Source organism: Microtus oregoni, unplaced genomic scaffold, assembly GCF_018167655.1.
Source record: "Microtus oregoni isolate MIOR12 unplaced genomic scaffold, Mior012 000001F_ref0000356, whole genome shotgun sequence".
Classification (NCBI taxonomy): domain Eukaryota; kingdom Metazoa; phylum Chordata; class Mammalia; order Rodentia; family Cricetidae; genus Microtus; species Microtus oregoni.
This window is the reverse complement of record NW_024543060.1, coordinates 11362235-11370669: the sequence shown is the minus strand read 5'-3', so window position 1 is coordinate 11370669 and position 8435 is coordinate 11362235. Positions and strand designations below refer to the sequence as shown.

Below are 8435 nucleotides of genomic sequence, written 5' to 3'. Positions count from 1 at the left end.
GCAATTTTTCATGAAGCTGTTGTTATTAAGCCAATAGATACATGATCGCTTCTCAAGGCATAGACATTTCCCATGTTCATGCTCCATCATCACTGTATATTGGGTACTTGTTCTTTCCCTGTACCCCTCCCCCTGCATGCCAACATTATTCAGAGACTGTGAGATGGAATACCCAGATATGGGGATGTACTGAACGCCACCTGACAGGTGTAATAGTGGGAGGAATGACTTGAATGAGCTAATAATCCACAGAGAGATGACGAAGTGGACTAGCCTTGAAAGGGCCTGTAAAAATGACTGCGACAAAGGTAAGTAAAATATCTTATAGGAACAAAAGGAAGGACGTAAAAATGTCCTTTGAATGCCCAGCAAATTTCTACGAGTTTGAGGCCAACCTGGTCTACATAGTGAGTTCCAAGATGGCCAAGGCTACATAGTGAGATTCTTTTTCTTTTTTTTTCGTTTACTTCTCCCTTCTTTCTTTCCTTCCTTCCTTTCTATATTTTTTAATGGGAACAGTGTGAATTCCATCCCCCACTACCACAAATCATGCAGTGGAATTTCTCATGTTTAGGGAAATCTCAAGGGGCACATCCAGAGTGTAATGGTCTTGCCCTGGGAAAACCACCTTTGTGATCCTGGTATTGTCCCTGCCCTATAAACCTGACCGTGTCTTTGAAAAAAAAAATAGTGCCCAAGAAGGGCATCAGAGCTCAGTGTCTTGGCAGAATCTCAGTTTCATTGCACATGGTTCAGCTAAGTGAGCTTTCCTGACACTTAGGGAGGCCTGAGCAAGGCTGGAAAGACAAAGGGAGATGGCGAGGCCCTTAGCCACTAGCAGTCATGGTAAGCTCCTTACACTCTAGAGTTCAGCAGTCAGGGAAGAGAAATGGTTTTCCCAGAACTGAGTAGGAGTGGCTGCCTCTGATGGGGTATCTCGGAGCAGACAACAACACTCCAATTATTTTTTACTTCTAGCCTCTCGCCTCCCACCGGATCCTTCCACAAGTAAGACCCAAATGAAAGACAGCTGTCAAAGGACCTTTGTATCATTCTATAGGAGTCAGCCACTAGAACACAATTCAGAGCAGACGGTTAGAAACAGATATGGAGGGAGGGGGCAGCTGAAGAATAGCTTGCTTATCATGGACGGCTTCCTGGAAGAACTCTATTTGAATTGACACTGGAGTGAAACCGCATTGCTGAGGAGTAATCCTTCTGAACACTGAAAATGTGCTGCTTACATTGTTACTGGGGAGCCGATTGGTTAATGGTTAGGCAGGATGGGGGGGGGGGGGCAGAGAGAATTCTGGAAAGTAGAAAAGCAGAGCCAGAAGCGATGCCATGAGATGCAGACTCAGCAGGATGGGAAGTACATTCATGAGGTAAAGGAGCCTTAGGGCAGACGTAGATTAATAGAAGTGGGTAATTTAAGTTATAAAAGCTAGCTAAAAACACGCTTAAGCTATCAGACAAGCATTTACAATTAATATTAAGTCTGTGTGTGGTTATTTGGGGAGTGACTGGAAGGACAGAAAACTCCACTTACACTGTGTCATCTGGGTATGAGTGGATGGGAAGAAGGAGAAGAGAGACCAGGCAGGCAGAGTGTTAACTGTTTAAAAAGCATGGCTGAGAGGGAAAAGAACAAATTGTTCATGATCAATGGGCTGTGAACTGTGGTGAAGACAGGGGAAAGAGACTTTTGCAGCACAACTGTATCTTCTCACCAGCCTTCTTACTCAGTTTGACAAGTATATAAATGGGGACTGGGGAAATGGTGCAGTGGGCAACACACTTTCTGTGAGCGTGTGAGGCTGGATGCCTTACTAGCTGGTTGTGGTGCACACCTGTAATCCTCCTGCTTGGGAGGGGGGACAAGGAGAAGGCAGAAACAGACAGACAGATGCTGGAGACTCTCTGGCGGGCCAAGCTTGCCAAAAATTAAAAACGTAAGCTTCAAGTTTAGGGAGCTAGCCAATCTCAAAAGGAAAGTTGGAAAGCCAAAAGAGGGAGACACCTGGCATGAAACTTAGACCTACACATATGCATATATGCAGACACACACACACACACACACACACACACACACACACACACACGCACACGCACACACACACACTCACATATGCTCACACAAGCCAGACTTAACTATTGTGTTTATTACTTCTGTTAAGGAAGAAACATTTTATTTTGTGCCCATGGTTTTGGAGTGTTTAGTCCTTGTGGCAAGGAACACATGATATGACTGCTTAGTTCATGGCAGTGGGAATGTGTAGGAAAGGCCTTTCAGGTCAGAGCAGACAGGAAAGCAAGCAAGCAATGGGGAGAAATCAGGGGCCAGGTATCACCTTGAAAGGACCTCTCTTAGTCAACTAATTCTATACTTTAGGCTTTGCCACCTAAATTTCGACAGATTCCCAAAAGAGTTCTACCATATTGGGGTCAAGTATTCCAACATGGACCTGCTAGGGACAGCTTAGATACAAACCACAACACTTCTCAAAGGGATCTTCAGAGGCATGGGTCCTGGGTCAGGTTGTTGATTTTCTAAGAGACAACATCGTGGGGTTCAACCTACAATCCAACTACTCACTGAGTTCTCCCTCATATTCCAAAGCATGCAGTCACGCCATCTAGTCTGCTGTCTGAGTCAACTGAGGATAAAGCAATGGACTATAATGGACTGGGTAGTCATTAACAGCAAACGTATGTTCTGGAAACTAAGCAGTTCATGATCAAGGATACAGCTGATTTGGTGTCTGGAGAGGATACAGTCTGTTTCCCAGATATTTCGTTCTTCTAGGTCCTCACATGGTAGAAGGGTCAGGGAGCTATTGAGAGTAATCCCACTTATGAGGGTCCCAGTTTCATGACCCAATCCTACCCCACAGGCCAAGTTTCTTAACACTGCTGTGTTGGGGTTTAGGATTTCAACCTATGAAGTTTTGACAGACACATATACATTATGCCCTTCAGCCTTTTTTCTAGGATCTTAAATGACAATATTGTAGAAAGTCAAAGTCTTCTGATAAAGTCAAACTAAACTCCTTATAAGAGTTATTCTGAGTCCAAATATTCCAGAGCTTTGCCTGGACATGGTAGCACACACTCTTAATCCTAATTATGGAGACAGAGGCAGGGGTATCTCTGTGAGTTCAGGCCACCCTGGTCTACTTAATGAGTTCCAGGTCAGGAAAGGCAGTGAAACCCTTTCTCAAAAAAACGCCAAATCAAACCAAATCCAAACAAAAATGAATAAAATGGATTCTATAGCTTTACATAGTTCTACTATAAGCTACATTAATTTTTTTCCCTTATAAACACCAACTGTAGTTCTACCATTCCACTTCCATGGTGAGATCTAATATAGATCATGCCTAGTACAGTGTGCATGTTGTTCAGCAGAGAAATAACAATTTCCCTTTTTTTTTCCTACCTGTTCCTCCATTCCAGTGGTTCTCAACCTGTGAGTCATGGCCCCTTTGAGGGCTGTCCAAGACTGTTGTGGCACAATGGTTTTACCCTGTAAAGATTTGCTTCTTGTACTTGTTTAATAAAATGCTGATTGGCCAGTAGCCAGGCAGTAAGCCTAGGTAGGGTAACCAGGCAAGGAGTAGAGGCAGGGCAAGGAGAACAGAAGAATTCTGGGGAGAGGAAAGATGCAGTCTGTAGTCATCGCCTAGATGCAGAGGACACAAGATGAGAACATCTTGCTGATAAAGGTACCAAGCCACATGGTTAACACAGATGAGAATTATGGGTTATTGTAAGATGTAAGAATTAGTTAATAAGGAGCCTGAGTTACTAGTGCAACTGGTTTAAGATTAATGTAGACCTCTGTGTGCTTTGTTAAGACTGAATGGCTGGGGCACAGGGTGTGAGAGAAACCTCTGTCAATACAAGACCTTCAGAAAACACAGATATTTCTATTATTGATTTATAACAGTAGCAAATTCACAGTTATAAAGTAGAAACAAGAATAATTTTATGATTGGGGGGTCACGACAACATGAGCAACTCTATTAGATGGTCACAGCATTAGGAAGGTTAAGGACAACTGCTCTATCCTTTCTGAGCCTGCTATACCAACGGTCTTACTGTTGCTTGCCTTCTAGAATTGTTAATGACTCTTCAATTACCATTAACAATTTCAAGCACATTGAAAATGTTAATTATGTAACCGTCACAACATCCCCTTAAGAAAAGATGCTTTCACTATTACCAGTATACTTCACTGGGTGTCTTATCCTTAGGAATTATATGATGTGGGATTTCTCTCTGTATGCTGTGATTACCATTGATAAATAAAGGAACTGCTTTGGGCCTATAGCAGAGCTATAGGGGAACAGAGCTAGGCAGGGAAAACTAAGCTGAATGTTGGGGGAAAGGAGGCAGAGTCAAGGAGAAGCCATGGAGCCGCTGCCAGAGACAGATGTGCTGAAATTTTGCTGGTAGGCCATGATCTCATGGTGATGCACAGATTAATGGAGATGGGTTAAATTAATATGTAAGAGCTAGCCAATAAGAAGCTAGAACTAATGGTCCAAACAGTGATTTAAATAATACAGTTTCTATGTGATTATTTTGGGGCTAAGTGGCCGGGAACTAACTAGCAGCCTCCTTGCTAATAGAGCCAGCATTCAATATCATTCTGACACAGATTATTCATTGTTCACATTTTATACTGCTATCTTGCCCTGTTTTCCACATGTGGCCACTTCACTGACTAATCTGCTTTTTCCTTCTAGAATTTTCTTCTCATTTAAGATCGCTTTATCTCCTTTCTAAATTATTTAGTACTTCTTTCTCAGGGCAAATTTTCTGAAGCCCAGATACTTCTTGAATCTCATTATTCTGAGCTCTGACTTTGTTATTGGTAGACATCTTTCTGTAGCTCCAGTTCCTGATGGCACAAGACTCACGTCATATTCTTGTTATTGATCTTTCCTGAGTGTCTTCCTTTATCCTTTCTGAACTGGCCACACTGCTGGTCTATTGTTGGGCTGGTTAGGGGTTTCTACCCTGAAGTCCTACCCCTAATTCAACAGGATGGAGTACAGACAAAGTTCCCCAGAATTAGGCTCTTCTGATCTTTCTTCCACTTTCTTCTTAAATTGTTTGGGACCTTTGACACCAGCACATATCCAGCTAAATGGGGTGGTCACCACCCTGTTTGCTCAGAACTTTTTAAGTAATACCTGCTTATCTACTACTATGGGGAGTGGTACCCTTTATTGTGTGTAATCATGTCTAAGTAGAGAGGATAACTTCCATGTTCATTCTTCCTGTATGATTATCTGCATGAAATAGGATCCTTGTGACACTGTGAGAGGACCCAAGATTCCAGACAATAGAATGTGGATTGAAAATTGGTATCTACATTGGTGTAAAAACACCGATAAATACCTGATTTTTGACAAAGAAGCCAAAATTGAACAAAGAAAAAAAACTCATCTGCAACAAATGGTACTAACATAATTGGATGTTGACATGTAGAAGAATGCAACTAGATACATATCTATCGCCATGCCCAAAACTCAAGTTCAAGTGGATCAAAGACTTCAACATAAATCCAGTTACACTGAACCTGACAGAAGAGAAAGTGGTAAGTATCCTTGGAATGCATTGGCATAGGAAACTACTTCCTAAATATAATACCAGTAACACAGACACTGAAAGCAACAATCAATAAATGGTATCTCATGAAACTGAAAAACTTCTGTAAGGCAAAGGACATGGTAAATAAGACAAAATGGCAGCCAACAAAGTGGGATGCTTACACCTGTAAGAGAAACAAAGATCAAAAACACTGGAGACAGTTTATGTTGGAGAGGATGTGGAATAAGGGGAACATTCCTCCACTGCTTGTGGGATTACATCAAAATGCCAAATAATCCAATTAAAAATTGGTTACAGATCTAAACAGAGATTTCTCAGCAGAAGTATCTCAAATGGCTGAAAGACACTTAAGGAATTGTTCAACATCCTTAGATATCAGGGAAATTCAAATCAAAATGACTAAGATACCATCTTACACTTGTAAGAATAGCAAAGATCAAAAACACTGGTGACAGTTTATGTTGGAGAGGATGTGGAGCAAGGGGAACATTCCTCCACTGCTGGTGGAAGTACAAACTTGAACAACTACTTTGGAAACCCACATGTCAGTTTTTCAGAAAATTAAGAATCAATCTACCTCAATATCCAGCATTACAACTCCTGGTCATATACTCAAAGGATGCACAATCATACCATAAAAAAACTTACTCAGTTATGTTTACAGCAGCATTATTCATAATAGCCAGAACATGGAAACAACCTAGATGCCCCTCAACCAAATAGTAGATAAAGAAAACATGGTACATTAGTACAATGGGGTATTACTCAGCTGTAAAAAACATTGACATCATGAAATTTGCAGGCAAATGGATGGAACTAGAAAAAAAAATCATCCTGAGTGTGATAACTCAGACCCAAAAAGACAAACAAGATATGTACTTACTCATAAGTGGATTCTAGATGTAAACAAAGGATAACTGGACTACAATCCACAGCCCCAGAGAAGCAAAGAGACAAGGAGAATCTTAAGAGGGACACAAGGATTGCCCTAGAAAGGAAAAATAGATAAGATCTTTTGGGTAAATGGAGGCAAGCTAGAGAGAAAGGGATGGGGGATGAGAATATGAGGGAATGGGATGGTTAAGTTGGGAAAGGGACAAACAGAGGAAAAGAGCAATAAAAGAGATATCTTGATATATGAGGGAATGGGATGGTTAAGTTGGGGAAGGGATGTAGTAATAGGAGCTGCGGGGCTGCGTCCCCGGAACCCTGGCTGCCTGGCTAGCTTATGCCCCGAAATAACAACACACAAATTGTATTCTTTTAAACACTGCTCGGCCCATTATATCTAGCCTCTTCTCGGCTAACTCTCACACCTGGACTAGCCCATTTCTAATAATCTGTGTAGCCCACGAGGTGGCTTACCAGGGAAGCTGAGTCAGGAAGCCTCTTTTAGATGAGAGCGCTTGCTTGCCTCTAGCAAGCAGAGCAGACCCAAGAAATTGCTGCTACCATGTTGGGCGCCATTCTGTTGTAATAGGAGTTTTCCTTAGTTATGATAAAGATTATTGTAATGGCGGCCAGGGTGCTGGGGACGCAGCCCTGCCACTCCTATTACTACAAAGGGACAAACAGAGAAAAAGAGCAATAAAAGAGATATCTTGATAGAGGGAGTCATTATGTGGTTAGAGCGAAACCTGGTACTAGAGAAATTCATAGGAATTCACAAGGATGACCCCAGCTAAGACTCCTAGCAATAGTGGAGAGGGTGCCTGAACTGGCCTCCTCTTGTAATCAGATTGGTGAATGCCCTAATTGTCATCCTAGAACCTCCATTCAGTAATTGATGGAAGCATATGCAGAGATCCACAGCCAAGCACAGGGCAGATAGAGCTCTGGAAATCCAATCAAAGAGAGAGAGGAGGGATTATGTGAGCAAGGGGTGTCAAGATCTTGATGGGGAAACCACAGAGATAGCCAACATGAGCTAGGAGCTAGTGGGAACTCATGGACTCTGAACTAACAGCTGGGGAGTGAAGAACCAAAGTTCCTCCATTTTGTTCACCTCCATCTTGAGTCTTGTGTAAGCTATTTCCTATAAAACATTCAAGTCCTCAGAAATGGCTAAGGGCAAAAGTAACAGGGTAGCTATCTGGAAAGTGCAGATAACTGCAGAATGTCCCCACCTGAGGGTCAGGGGAAAAAAAAAAAACAACAACAACAACCAAAAAACTTGGCAAGCAATAGAGGAGGTTCCAAAATACAATTTCTGAAAAGTCCCTAGACACAAGCCAATCAGGATTGAATCTGTCACCTCACACCCTGCTAAAGTTACCTTTCTGGTTTTTGCCTTTAAATAATGCCCTTTAGAAGAGGGGTTATCTCCTCTTATCTCTGCTGTGCCAGTCGCTTAGATGAAGTCCCTGCCATCTTGTATTGTGCACACAATAAACCTTGCTTTTACATTTCAATAAGTCAGTCTTCCTGGGGGTCTTTCGGGGAGCCCACGGACTGGGCATAACAGGGAGTTTGTTTGGGAATGAACTAGCCCTTTGCTTGAAGGTAATAGTTGTGTAAGTTTTGTCTGTGTGTAGGTCCCCTGGCAGTGGAACCCGGAGTTGGCTTTTTGGAGCCCATTCTTTATGATAGAATGCCTTGCTCAGCCTTGTCACAGAGGGAGGGGCTTGGCCCTGCCTTAAGGCTTTGTTGATTCCCCATGGGAGGCCTTACCCTTTCTGAAGATTGTATGTGGGGGGTAGGAGAAGGTGGGTGGGGCAGGATGAAGGAAGGGAGAGGAACTGTGATTGGTATGCAAAATGCATAAGAAATTTAAAAATATATAAAAAAGAAAAGAAAGTTATCTACAATAGTAT

At 42.3% G+C, this 8435-nt stretch overlaps 1 non-coding gene across 1 annotated transcript; it reads right to left on the bottom strand.

The window, feature by feature from the left end:
- Positions 1 to 509: 509 nt before the first annotated feature.
- On the bottom strand, positions 510 to 665 carry LOC121464841. Its single transcript, XR_005976571.1, has one exon. It is a non-coding gene; the product is annotated as a U1 spliceosomal RNA (small nuclear RNA).
- Positions 666 to 8435: the final 7770 nt, after the last annotated feature.